Here is a 13,215-nt window from a genome sequence, read left to right as displayed (position 1 = left end):
AGTGAAATTTGCCTGGGATGAAATAGGAAATGATACTGTCCTAAAATGAGTCAACCTAGAATATGATTATTAATAATATCCAAAGTATATTTTCAGAGTATTAATTGCATGAGATAGACTAGAAAAACAAAAGTATTCTGTGGTTTAAAAAGTTGGCAAGACACTGCAAATATGCTCCTCTCTTAGAAGTTACAGTACACCTTAGCTTTAAAAAGGCCCTGAAAAGTTATACAGTAAAGAATCCTATTTAACTTTGTTTAATGTAGCATTTCAACCTTAGCTGAAACTGGAACGCTTTTTCATGTTATACTGATTGACAACTGAGCTACAGACTGGGCAATCTGATTGAAGAATTTGATAAGGGGCAGTAAAGGGAAAAGGACAGAGAAAGTGCACAGTAAATTCTTAATCATCTGTTCTCTGAATAAAAACATTTTATAAGTAGTGCCAGACACTCATTTAAATGGCATAATGTGTGCAAATATCCAAAAGCACACATAATTCTGTCTATGTTTCTTGATTATATAATTAATTCACCAGAGGAAGACTAAAAGAAGTCTGGTATTAATCACTCAGGAAAGTAAACGCATCTGCTAATTAAAGGAAAGGATACCATTTGTATCTACAAGGAAGTATCATTTCTGTTTTACCCTTCATGTTTTGTGGTCATATATTTGGCAACACAAAGTCCTTTTGAGGAAACTCAGATGGAAAAGTTTTAGTTACAGGAGAGCATCATTTACACTCAACAGATTTTTAAAATTGCATTCTATCTACCTTAATATGATACCACCTCCAACTTATTTCTTGAAATGCAGGGCCCAGTTGCTAAATAAATAGAGCATTCAAGGAGAGGGTCAACACTTTAGTTTTCAAAAGCTGTGGCAGGAAAGTGAAAGGATACCACACGCAGTTCACACACTAAGGTACAAATATAAATGGGTCATGTGTATACCTTCACCATTCTATAGAGTCTCTAGCTGACCATCCCTAATTGCAGAACTAAGATAGAACTCATACCCATTTTGCATTCCAGGCCTATGAGTTGCTTAAGTTGTTGAGAGATTTCTCAGAATCAGAAATCAGAGATTTCTCAGAACACAGAAAATCCATCAGGGATTGGGTACAAAATTTGTCCTTGCTGGTTCTAGGTGCTTGCCTTTATTCTCCCAACACAACACACTTTTAAAATTACTCCATTCCATAAAACAGAGTCAAAACTCAATGCGATGTGGTCAGAGGTCCTAGACACTGAAATAGAAAGTGATTCTTCCTGGCATTCAGAGACAGGTGGGGTGTTCTGGCTAAAAGTCAGTGTTGCATTGCCTCCCAAAGACTGTCTCTGCTCTGGTCTTACCACTTCTTCCATCTCAGAAAAACACAGTATTTTGAAGACTAAGATGATATTAATTTAATAACAAAGAAAAATAATGTTCCTCTTAAAAGAACAATAGTAAATTTTTCTTTTCTTAAATCCTTGGAGTTCTCAGTATGATCTTCTTTCCCTGTTAAATCCAATTTATTTTCTTTTTCTCAGAAATGTAAGGAAGGCACAAGAAATTTAAAGCAAGCACCTCTAAGCTCAAACATCCTTTCATTATGGGGCAGGGGGAAAGTGCCCACTTAAGAAAAACTCCTGGGAAAACTATGGTGGCAGCTACAGCAAGTAACTTAGAATTAGTATTTGTTCTGCATTGATTAAAACAAGCTAAGAATAATAAAGCCTTTTGGGGGTTGGGCAAAGAGAAAGGGAAAAAGGGAGAGAGAGGATTCAGGAACAAGGATTAGATCGTTCATCTTTACCTTATAATTATCTCTGACTTTCTGACTAATAATTTGAGAAAAAGAAGAAGGAAAAAATAAATGCACCCTGTCTTTCACAGAGCCATTATGCACAGAAATATGAGTCTAAATTATATACCCAAAAATGTACTCTGTGAAATGAATCTGTAAAATATGAGAATATAGATAGGATACTTTGCAAGATACATACTTCAGAATTCCCCATGAGTATAATGTAAAGATCTTTATCCTAAGGATGATCATAATCTATGTTAATAGTGAATCAAGACACACTGCTCATATTGTTAATTCTTTCATAGTTGTGTATTTATCAAGAGGACCTTCTCAGGGATTGCTAGATATTGCATAGAACATTTATACCAGAGGAATAATTTTGCCATTTCAATGAAATGCAGTTGTTTTTTTGTTTTAGTGGATGGTGATAATTAAAGACTGAAATATTACATATAGTGTGTCCAAATGCTTTCCTTTAGATTGACCCATGTGAAATAGCCATTTTCTAGATTAAATATTTTTAAATATCAGCACTTTCATATAGGTCAACCTAGAGGTAAGATACACTTGAAAATGGAGCATAACTCATTCCCAAATCCCTCAAGCTAACAACAACAAAAAAAAAAATTTAAAAAGCACCATTATAACTTAAAGTTTACCCCAATTAATATGTATTAAATCAAATTGGAAGGCCTGCATCATCCACATCCAAGTGTTATATAACTAGAAATTATATCAAAATTAATCAGGCTTCTAAATAACAAAAAGATGTAAATAAACATCATGGATGGCTTTACACCCCATATTACTTTGCAAAGGAGAGCTTTCTTTCTGAAAGTATATCAAGAAAATTAATAGCTCCCAATGCAATGTGGTGAATTTAATTGCTGCAAATCCTATTGCACACTACTCTTCTAGTAATTTAAGCTGGCTAACCCAATCCCTTAACACATATCAAAAGCACATAAAAGCAGCCTCACCCTGAATACTCTGATCAAGATGGTGGAATGAGATGCTTCAAGGCTCTGTTCTCCCACAGAAGCTTTGATTGACCAGCAAGAACTGGCAGAAACAGCTTTTCAAAGCTCCAGAAAACGGTTAAGAGAGTCAAGAGAAAGGCAACTTAAAAGGCTCTCATGGTTCACTGGCTGGTCCCTCCTCCACCCATCCCCAACTCAGGGCAAAGCTGTCCCCTGCTAACAGTACAGGTCCCTGGTCCAGGTTCCACAGTAATCCTTGTGCAAAAACTGGGAGCATGTATTTCTGGTCCAATCTGTCTGATTGTGGCCTGAAGGACTCAGCATCCCAGAATTTGTCCTTCATGTAAAAGGTGGCTCACCAAGTTCTCCTATAGAATGCTGTGGGAAAACAGTCAAATAGTACAATCTGGGGCAAGGGATTGTTAGCTGTAGGATTTGCAATACAGTGCCCACTGGGAGGAAACTTTTTCCTAGGGAAGAGGGGACATTTGTAACCATGTAAGTGGGGGAATTCCCAGGACTACATATGCATGCCCAAGACAAGATGCGTGCAATAAAGGATCAGGGAAGCCTCTACACTTTGGCTTGGAATTATTATTTAAAGTAACTTTATGGATAAGCACCAAAGGAGAGCATTTATTTGTACAGGTCAATATGAAAAGACCAAAAAAGATGTTTTCTTTTTTTCCTCCATTTTTTGGTTAGCTTATAGCATTCAAGGAAGGCTCTATCATAACATTAGCTGAATACAAGCTTAAGGAACCGATGCCTCAGTAACACTTTGAAATATTAAAATGTCAAGGTTTCCACAAATATTATGAAACATACAAAGTAAACAGGAAGAAACGGCTTATGCAAAGGACAAGATTAAAACATTAGAAACCATCAAGGAGATGGGGCAGACCTGGGACACACCGGACAAAGACTTTCATAAAATGGCCTTAAATATGCTCACAGAACTAAAGAAAATATTGGTAAAGAACTTTCAGAAATCAGAAAATGATAGATGAACACAAAAAGAATAGCAAGTGAGAGATGGAAATTATGAAAAGGAACCAAATAGAGCTAAAGACTATAGTAATAGAATTTTTACAATACCCTAGAGAAGGGGTTCTTAACCTTTTTTGTTCCATGGACCCCTTTGTCAGTCAGGAGAAATGAATATTACTGTAATTTACTTACTGCATACATTCATAAGTGAAGGAAATGCTAGATTTTAGTTAGAAGTCAGAGAAAATAAAGATAGTAAGTTGAGTTTTTTCAATTCAAGCTCACCAACCCCCTGAAATCTTTCTGTGGACCTCTGGTTAAGAACCCCTTCCCTAAAAGGACTCAACAGCAGATTGGAGCAGGCAGAAGATAGTATAAGAGAATTTGAAAATGAGTTGTTTGAAATCACTCAGTCTGAGGAACAGAAACAACAAAGAATAGAGACAAGTTAATCAAGCCTGAGGGACCTGTGTGACACCATTAAGTGTACCAATGTACATATTGTGAGAGCCCCAGAAGGAGGGAAAAAAAGAGAATATTCAAATAAATAATGGTTGAAAACTTACCAAATTTAACAATAACAACAAAAAAACAAATATGTACATCCAAGAAACACACACTTTACAGAGGATAAACCCAAAGAGACCCATGCCATGGCATATTATAATCAAACTGTCAAATGCTAAAGATAGCTAATTCTGAAAGCAACAGCAAGAGGAAATCAACATGTTATGCACAAGGGAGCCTCAATAAGATTAAGGGCTGCTTTCTCTTTGGAAACCATGAAAGTAAGTAGGTAATGGGATGACATATTTAAAGTGCTGAAAACACAAAACTACCAGCCAAAAACTCTAAATGTAAAAAAAACTGGCTTTCAAAAATGAGGGTGAGGACGATGAAAACATTTTAGGTAATAATGATTGTAGTTCAACATTATGAATGTAATTAACAGCATCGAATTATACATTTAAATGTGGTTAAAAGGGGAACTTTCAGGTTGTATATGTGATATTAAAATAAAAATTTAAATAAAATACATGGAACTGTACAACACAATGAACCCAAAGTTAAGCCATAGGCTATAGTTAGTACAATTTTAAGCACGTGCTTTCATCAATTTAACAAATGTACCATAACAAATGCAAGGTGTTACTCATAGGGTAGTATATGGGAACCCTGTATTTTATGCATGATTTTTCAATAAACTCATAATTTCTCCGATAATAAAAGTCTAAAATATTATATATATACCCTGAATATTCCTAATTAACCTCTTAAGTGAACAGTACTTTATCATGCTTTCACAAACCAGCATCTGCTTTAAATAACTACAATAAAAATAGTCATATTACCATTTGATTTTTTGATATGAAAAGAAAATTGATCTTAAAATATAAGATCCTTGATATAGGGTATAATTTTTAATTACATGACATACACTTGGGTTTCTGAAAATATATAACAGATAATATGAAATATAATACATTTTGTAGGAAAAAAATGCAGATGAAATTAAGACATTCCCAAGTAAACAAAAGCTGAGAGAGTTTGTTACCACTAAACTGGCCCTACAAGATATGCTAAAGAGAGTTTTGAAAGTTGAAAGGAAAGGGTAAATAGATAATAGATCAAAATGACAAAAAGAAATAAAGACCTTCAATGAGGGTTAAAAAAAATGAGTAAATATAAATAGCAGTACTGTTATATTTTTGTTTTATAACTCCACTTTTTACTTCCTACAGGATATAAAAGGCAGATGCATAAAATATGATAAATCAGTGGCTTTGGACTCATAATGTATAAACATGCAATTTGTGACAAGAACTGCATAAAAGTGGGGTGAACAGAGGAATATAGGAACATAGTTTGTGTTATATCATTGAAGTTAAGTTAGTATCAAAGCAAATGAAATTGTTAAAGATTTATGATGTTAAATTTAAGCCCCATGATAAACAAAGAAAATATTTGACACACTGTAAGCTGAAAGAGACAGAATTTAGAGGACAGGTTGCCAGAGGGGGGGAACATGGACAAAGGGAAGTTAATTCATAATGGGTATAGTGTTTCAGTTTGGGGTGATGGGAAAGTTTTAGTAATGGAGGATCGTAAAAGTACCATAACATTATGAATGAGATTAATCTCATTGAATGGTATACTTGGGAGGGGTTGAGATGTGAAAATTTATGTTGTATATGTTTCACAATTGCAGAAAAAGAAAGGAACTAGGGAAGCAGATGTAGCTCAACTGATGAAAATGTCCACCTACTATATAGGAGGTCCAGGGTTCGATACCCAGGGCCTCCTGACCTGTGTAGTGAACTGGCCCATGTACAGTGCTGCTGCGCACAAAGAGTGCCATGCCACGCAGGGGTGTCCCCCGTGTAAGGTACCCCATGCACAAAGAGTGCACCCCACAAGGAGAACCACCCCACGTAAGAAAAGCACAGCCCACTCAGAAGTGGCACCACACACATGAAGAGCTGACACAGCAAGATGACACAACAAAAAAGAGTCACAGATTCCCGTTACCACCTAACAAGAATGCAAGTGAATAGAGAAGAACATACAGCAAATATACACACAGACAGCAGACAATGGGGGTGGGGAGGATGGGGAGAGAAATAAATTAAAAAAAAAACCTTAAAAAAAAAAAAGAGGAACTAAAGAAACAATGACAATTAAATTCAATACATGATCCTGAATGAGCTCTGTGAGGGGAAAAGGATCAAAAGGACATTACTGAGGCATATGATAAAACTGAAAGATAGATGGTAAGCTTTACAACAATGTTAAATTTCTTGAGCTACATTTAAAGGGTTTATATAAGTGAATATAGTTCTTAGGAAATGTATATGCCAATATTAAGTGTTCAAGGAGTATGATATATACCGTCTACTCAGATTCAATGTTCAGAAAATCATTCAGAAATAGAAAGACAGGTAGATAGATATATAGATGATAAATAGAATGATATGGCAAATGTGGCAAAATGTTAAAATGTGTGAATCTGGTTATCTAGGGATTAGGGGTATATTGGAGTTCTCTGTATGGCATTTATGTTATTTTTGTAACTGTTCTATAGGTTGGAAAGTATCTTCAGGACAAAAGGCAAAATAATAAAATAAATTAATAAAATAAAATAAACAAGTTGAATTTTTGAATAATGTACTAGTCACCATATATGATCTCACATGACATACTTCTTGATTCCCAACTCTCAATTCCATATCTACTTATAGCTCATACTATGTTTTTGTGAGAATGACAAAAAGGAGTTTCTTTAGGGGAAGGCGAATTACAAAAGCATGCTTTCCTCCAGAGTCCAAATTGCCTGCTGTTCCAGGGCTAGGACTTATGATTTGTGGGCCCAACTTCTACCTTAAACAAGTACTATCATGTAGAGCACAGAATACCCAACTGTTACTCTGTAGGTGGTTTTGACTAGCTGTTCTTCTATCTTAGGCTCATATAGAATCTTCTTCTATGTTTTGGATTATGACTTTTAGGATTATTTCTGGCTTTACTTTATTCCTCCATCCTCCAACCTTGACTCCCTAGAATTGAGGTAGGAAACGGGGATGTGGAACATCTTTATTAAAAATAGTTTACACTTCTGGATTATGTGATGTCATATCATTGGTGAAAACTATCTTGGTTTTACCTGAGATTTGCTTGTCACAATAGTCAACCTGCTAATGTTAGATTTTTCAACAATTAAGGCAAGCATACCACAGACCCTGTCAATTTTCTACATATTCTTTGGGGAGAGTTACAAGATTAGAATAATTTCCTTGATAATTACATAATATAAAATACATGGCATCAGGTCAAATTTCCCAAGTGTGTTCTCAAGATCACTAGACTGAAAAGGAGAAGCTCTGTAAGGGTGATTCTACAGATCGGTGAATGTAAAGTAGCATATTAAAATCCATGAGAGGTCCTGGATTAAAGTGATTTGTTTACCATGTGTAACCCAGAATGTCCCCAAAACATTTGATAAAAGCATTTGTTTCCCCTCCACAATTTGAGAAATGGTAGCTTTAGGCCAATTGAAGAGAGAACCACAAAATAGAATTATGACAGTTGTCACCCATCCTCAGAGTAATGAAATGGAGCAAGTTATGTAAATCTCTCTGAGTTTAATTTCTCCATTTAAGAGAGAAGCAAAAGCAATACCAATGTACTGGTGGCAATGAAGGTAAAGTCGTTAATTCTCTGGTACCTGTAGCCAGTAGTGGCAATATTGGTGTTGTTAATGACTTAGGAGGAAAACACAAGATAATGACTAAGTACAAAATGGAGCACTGTGATCAGCTCTTTCCTGATAGAAATTGTAAATGACATGTAACATTTTCTTTGAAAATTTTCTCTAACTAAAGCAACTAATATTTGAATTTTTTTTAATCTCAACTTTTTTTTTCTCTATTTTAGGATCACAGAAGGGTTAAATCCCCAAAAACTTTGATTCCAGAAAGGAAGAATGATTAGCTTTGGGTCCCTCTTCTGTATCATCTATCTTCCTGAACACTTTGTTCTGATGTTCCTTTTCTATATTGTTGGTGGCACACAAGAAAAGAATGGGTGGTTTGCAGATATATTTTCAACATTTTCAATATTTAAATATTTTAAGAGATCATCCAGTATTTAACGTATACTAGAAAAAACAGCATGAAAAAAACATGACTTTATAGATATTCTTATTTAGGATGAGAGAAGAATTACTAAAAAAAAAAAAAAGAAAAGGAAAACAGATTAAATAAAGAATATTCATTAATCCACACTGGTGAAATAAAGATATGCAAACAAATCATAGAGGTAGAATACAAATGATTGAAACTTGGGAAACCCTGAATTAGCTTACTGTAAGCTTGATAACAAGTCTTGAAACAAGTTACTGTTACATCTATTTTAGAGAGGAAGAAATCAGATCTCAGAGAAGGGAAACAAAGTGCCTTAGGGCTACTGGTCACTGGCAGAACCAAAATTAGAACTCTGGCTTTCTGATTTCAAAGCCTTTGTGCTTAACCACTTCCCCTCAACTATTCCTTTTCTAAAGTCTAAAAAAATGCACACGTTTTACACAAACATCCGCTCTTCATCCTCTGAGGTTAATGAAAGCCCATTAGCGTGGTCTACACTGAGTACTCTACTTCCCATGTACTATTGGGCTCTAACCACTCCACTAGTATTTGTGATTTATCTACTCTTAGCTCAGGAATTTGCAAAGGGGATTGTGATAAATGGGAATGAAATATACTCAGTCTCAACTTTCATGGATCTTACAATCTTGTGAAAGAAACAGACATAAATTTTTTCAGAAGTCACAAAAACAGGTATCTTATGGCAAACTGAAATATGTACTACAAAGGGGAACTGCATGGTTTTTAAAAAGCATAGGATGGGTCAGGATGTCATAAAAGAATTCCCTGATGAAGTGGTGTTTATTCAGAGATTACACAAAGAGAATGAATTAGTTAAATAAGTTGGGAAGGAGTGGAGAAGAGTGTTCCACCACTGGAAATAGCGTAGGCAAAGAGTCTATCAATGGAGACAGCAAAGGGGAGGTGAGGAAGCAAATTAAGTCTCCTACTGCTGAAACTACAGAGGGTGAGGTAGAGGATGATTCACAAAGAAACCAGAAAAGAAGTGTGAGTAAGGCACGTGGAAGTCTACTACAGAACTGGCTTTTTGGTAAACATCATGTGCACATATTTATGCTATTTTCTATTCCACATGCATGAATCTTATTTATTCCTAATGATAATCATCTTAAGAGCATAAATTTAAATAATCATTTCCTCATATTCTCCACAGATGCTAGCACAATACTAGGCATCTGCAGCATTAATGAATTGATATTAAAAAATCAATTACAACACTACTGTAAGTTATTAAAAAAATCTGCGTTAAAATGTTGGACAGTTTTATGATTAGGCAGTTTTCCAGGAAACACAACTCTGGCTTTAAAGCAGGGAAATGGCTTTGAAAGTTCATTTGCACCAGGCATGAGTGGATATTTATTTCATGAATCCAATGCGATATCACCACAGCAGAAGGTTTCTCCAGGTCACTGGATCATGTTTGGAAAAGAGGCATTTTGGCTTCACCTTGTCTACTATTTTCATTTTTGTTCAAGTTACAATAGAAAAATATGTCAAATCTAGACCATAACCCATTTCATCAACTTCATCACTTGGTAGGAGTTTTAGAAAATATATAGCAACTTTCTGTATCCTCTTTTCTTCACAAGCATATGCTTCTACAGTCAGCCTTGGTTCTAAGTATATTAAGAGAAGAACAGAAAGTACAAATGTTCACACTATGTGTCCACACACTAGTGTATTAATTTTAAGCATCTTGCAAAATATTTTTTCTAAATATTATAGTTATCCAAATAGTTCCAGTCATAAATCTCTTCTAACAGAAAGGTGAATTCAACATAACCCAGTACATGTTTATGTGTGGAATATAAAAAAAGATTGATTTCAATTTCCACTGGTTATTCCATAGGCAAAAATTGTACATGAATTGCAGGGTGTATCTATAATATATGGATAATATCATTAAAAGTAAACCTCTGAATTCTACTTTGAATTCTTGAGACTGTAACTAAAATTACTGACTAAAAATATTTTGTGTGTCATTAGGAAAAATGGTGTAGCTCTAGTGATACTTGAATGCAATTCTAAGAGTATATACATTTTAGATTTTTATTTATCCCCCCCTCCACCTATTGTTTTGCACTTGCTGTCTGCTCTCTGTGTCCATTTGCTGTGTGCTCTCTGTGTCTACTCATCTTCTCTTTAGGAGGCACTGGGAATCGAGCCCAGTACCTTCTATGTGGGAGAGAGGCACTCAATTGCTTGAGCTACCTCAGCTCCCTGCTTTGTTGTGTCTCTCATTGTCTTTCCTTTTCATGTCTCCTTGTTGTGTCATCTTTTTGCATCAGCTTGCCATCAACCCGTTGTGCCAGCTTTCTGTCTTGCTCATATTCTCCAGGAGGCACTGGAAATCAAACCTGGAACCTTCCATGTGGAAGGCGGGAGATCAATTGCTTGAGCCATATCTGCTTCCCCTAAGAGTATAAGTTTTAATGTCAACTTTATTATAATATAATTCTTCTGTTCTAGAATATATCCAATCTGAATTCTTGGAGGGAAAATACTATAATTTTAATCAGAAAAAATTTTTTGGAAAACAGCTTCTGTTTAAAACTCATTCAGACACACACATACACTATATAATATATACTTTTCTTTATACTTCTCACATTACTTGTTTTTAAAAAGCCAGGAAATATAGTTTTGTCTAAAATAAAACTTAACTTCTGTTTATAACGATAAATTTAAGAATGGAAGTATCAATTGCTTATATCAGTGTGCCAAGAAGAAGCTCAGTTCTTGAAAATGGAAAGTTCAGGAGGCAGTTTATTTCTTGAAATTGTAACATCCTACAATTCTTTCATTATTGGTCTTTCACATATTTTAAATTTTCTTGCTCAAAAATTACATCTATTTTCTGAGGAACAGCAGCATTTTTGTCAAACTTTGCAATTCATGTATATCTAAGGACACATTTTCTTGGCTTGTGGAGGTAGAAAGAAAGCAAAGGATGGAAGGACGGAAGGATAGAAGGAAGGAAGGCAAGTGAATACCCAGTATATAAAAAGCTTCATCACAAAATGACTTTCTCTCCTTGATGAAATTTCGCATAGGTCCCTATCCTATGTGTCATCTTAAGTTCTGGGGGTCGCAAGTCCCAGATCAGTTTCACTGGGCTTAAAGCCAAGGAAGGTGCCAGCAGGACCGTTCTCCTTGGAGAAAGATCAAGGCAAATGCCCATTTCCTTGCATTTCCTCTTCTAGAGCTGCATTCCTTAGATCCCTTGGCTCATGCCCCTTTTCTCCAGTGGTGTGTTATTGTGGGAAACTGGCTGGGATCAGCTCACAATAGGTCTGCAAAAAGGGAAGGTGAGGCAGAACTTTACGAAATAAAGGACAGAGAGAGACACACAAGAGAGGAGATAAAGATGTGTTTGACCTAATGTAAGGGGGAAATGGAAAGGAGAAATGAGTTTATATGGCTACGAGTCTCTAAAAAAGAGTCTGGAGGCTGGCAGAAGGATTGCCCTTATGCACAACTGAGCAGAGTCTGAAAGACAGATAAAGCAGATACAACCCCCAGATATTGGTTCCTTTGAGGGCTAAAGAGACCCATGGGAGTTATGGTCATGGCCGATGGGGTTAACTACCAGGTCAGATGGCCCCTCTTTGGAAATGGTGTTTATGTGTGATGAATCTGGACTCAGATAGGATCTCTCTTCATAAGACTTTCATGCTAATGTGCTGGAGGTGCAGTTAGTGTTGGGGTTTAAGATATATTTAGGGGATTTAAATCTCTGGACTGACAATGTGATAACCAGGTCCTGAGCCTCAACAGACTCCAGCACCTACAATCTGATTTATTGGACTCACCACACTCAGCCAAGATGGAGTTGAAGAAGGACAACCACCACACCATGGAGCCTAGAGTGATTACAACTGAAAGTGGGAGGATTGCATCCAGCATCCAGGTGGAATTTGAGCCTCCTCTTGACATAGAGGTGCAATGGACACAACCAATCCAATGTCCACATAGAAAAGGTGGCATTGGATTGGGAAAAGTGGACATGGTGGCTGATGGGTATGGGGAAAGGCAGGAAGAGATGAGAGGTGGAGGCGTCTTTGGGACATGGAGCTGCCCTGGATGGTGCTTCAGGGGCAATCACCGGACATTGTAAATCCTCACAGGGCCCACTGGATGGAATGGGGGAGAGTATGGGCCATGATGTGGACCATTGACCATGAGGTGCAGAGGTGCCCAAAGATGTACTAACCAAATGCAATGGATGTGTCATGATGATGGGAATGAGTGTTGCTGGGGGGGGGGGAGAGGTGGGGTGGGGGTGGTGGGGTTGAATGGGACCTCATATATATATATATATAGTTTTAATGTAATATTATTACAAAGTCAATGAAAAAAAAAAAAAGAAGAAAAAAAAAAGATGTGACCAGGGGACTCACAGCTTCTGGAACTGAGAGCGGCAGGCCTAGTTTCCACATTGTATTTATTTGGAAACTAACGAGCAGCTGTTTGCTATCAGAACTGCAATATCATCTACAAGAACAGGAAGCAACTGCAACATCTATAATAAGGTAACATTTACAATAACAGGAAGCAATTGCAACATCATCTACAAATACAGGAAGCAACAAATAGGTAAGCCAGTGTGTGTCTTTCTCCATGTGTGTCCACAACAGTGTGTCTCTCTCTGACTCAGCTTCCCTCTGTTTTGATCAAATGGCCTTTGTCCTTCTGTAGTTTAATCTTACCATCTCAGGATCACCTCTGGGGGAAAAAAACCCTTTGACATATGAGGAAATATTGGCAGGTTTTAGGGATGAGGAGGT

General features: G+C 36.4%; 1 protein-coding gene across 26 annotated transcripts in view; it reads right to left on the bottom strand.

Annotated features, from left to right (window-relative positions):
- LRRC4C (leucine rich repeat containing 4C) overlaps nucleotides 1–13,215 on the bottom strand; it is a 1,388,209-nt gene that overhangs the window by 1,271,117 nt on the left and 103,877 nt on the right. The window lies entirely within an intron of this gene.

The sequence above is a fragment of the Dasypus novemcinctus genome, chromosome 10 (assembly GCF_030445035.2).
Source record: "Dasypus novemcinctus isolate mDasNov1 chromosome 10, mDasNov1.1.hap2, whole genome shotgun sequence".
Taxonomy (NCBI): Eukaryota; Metazoa; Chordata; class Mammalia; order Cingulata; family Dasypodidae; genus Dasypus; species Dasypus novemcinctus.
This window is presented reverse-complemented; position numbering and strand designations above follow the sequence as displayed.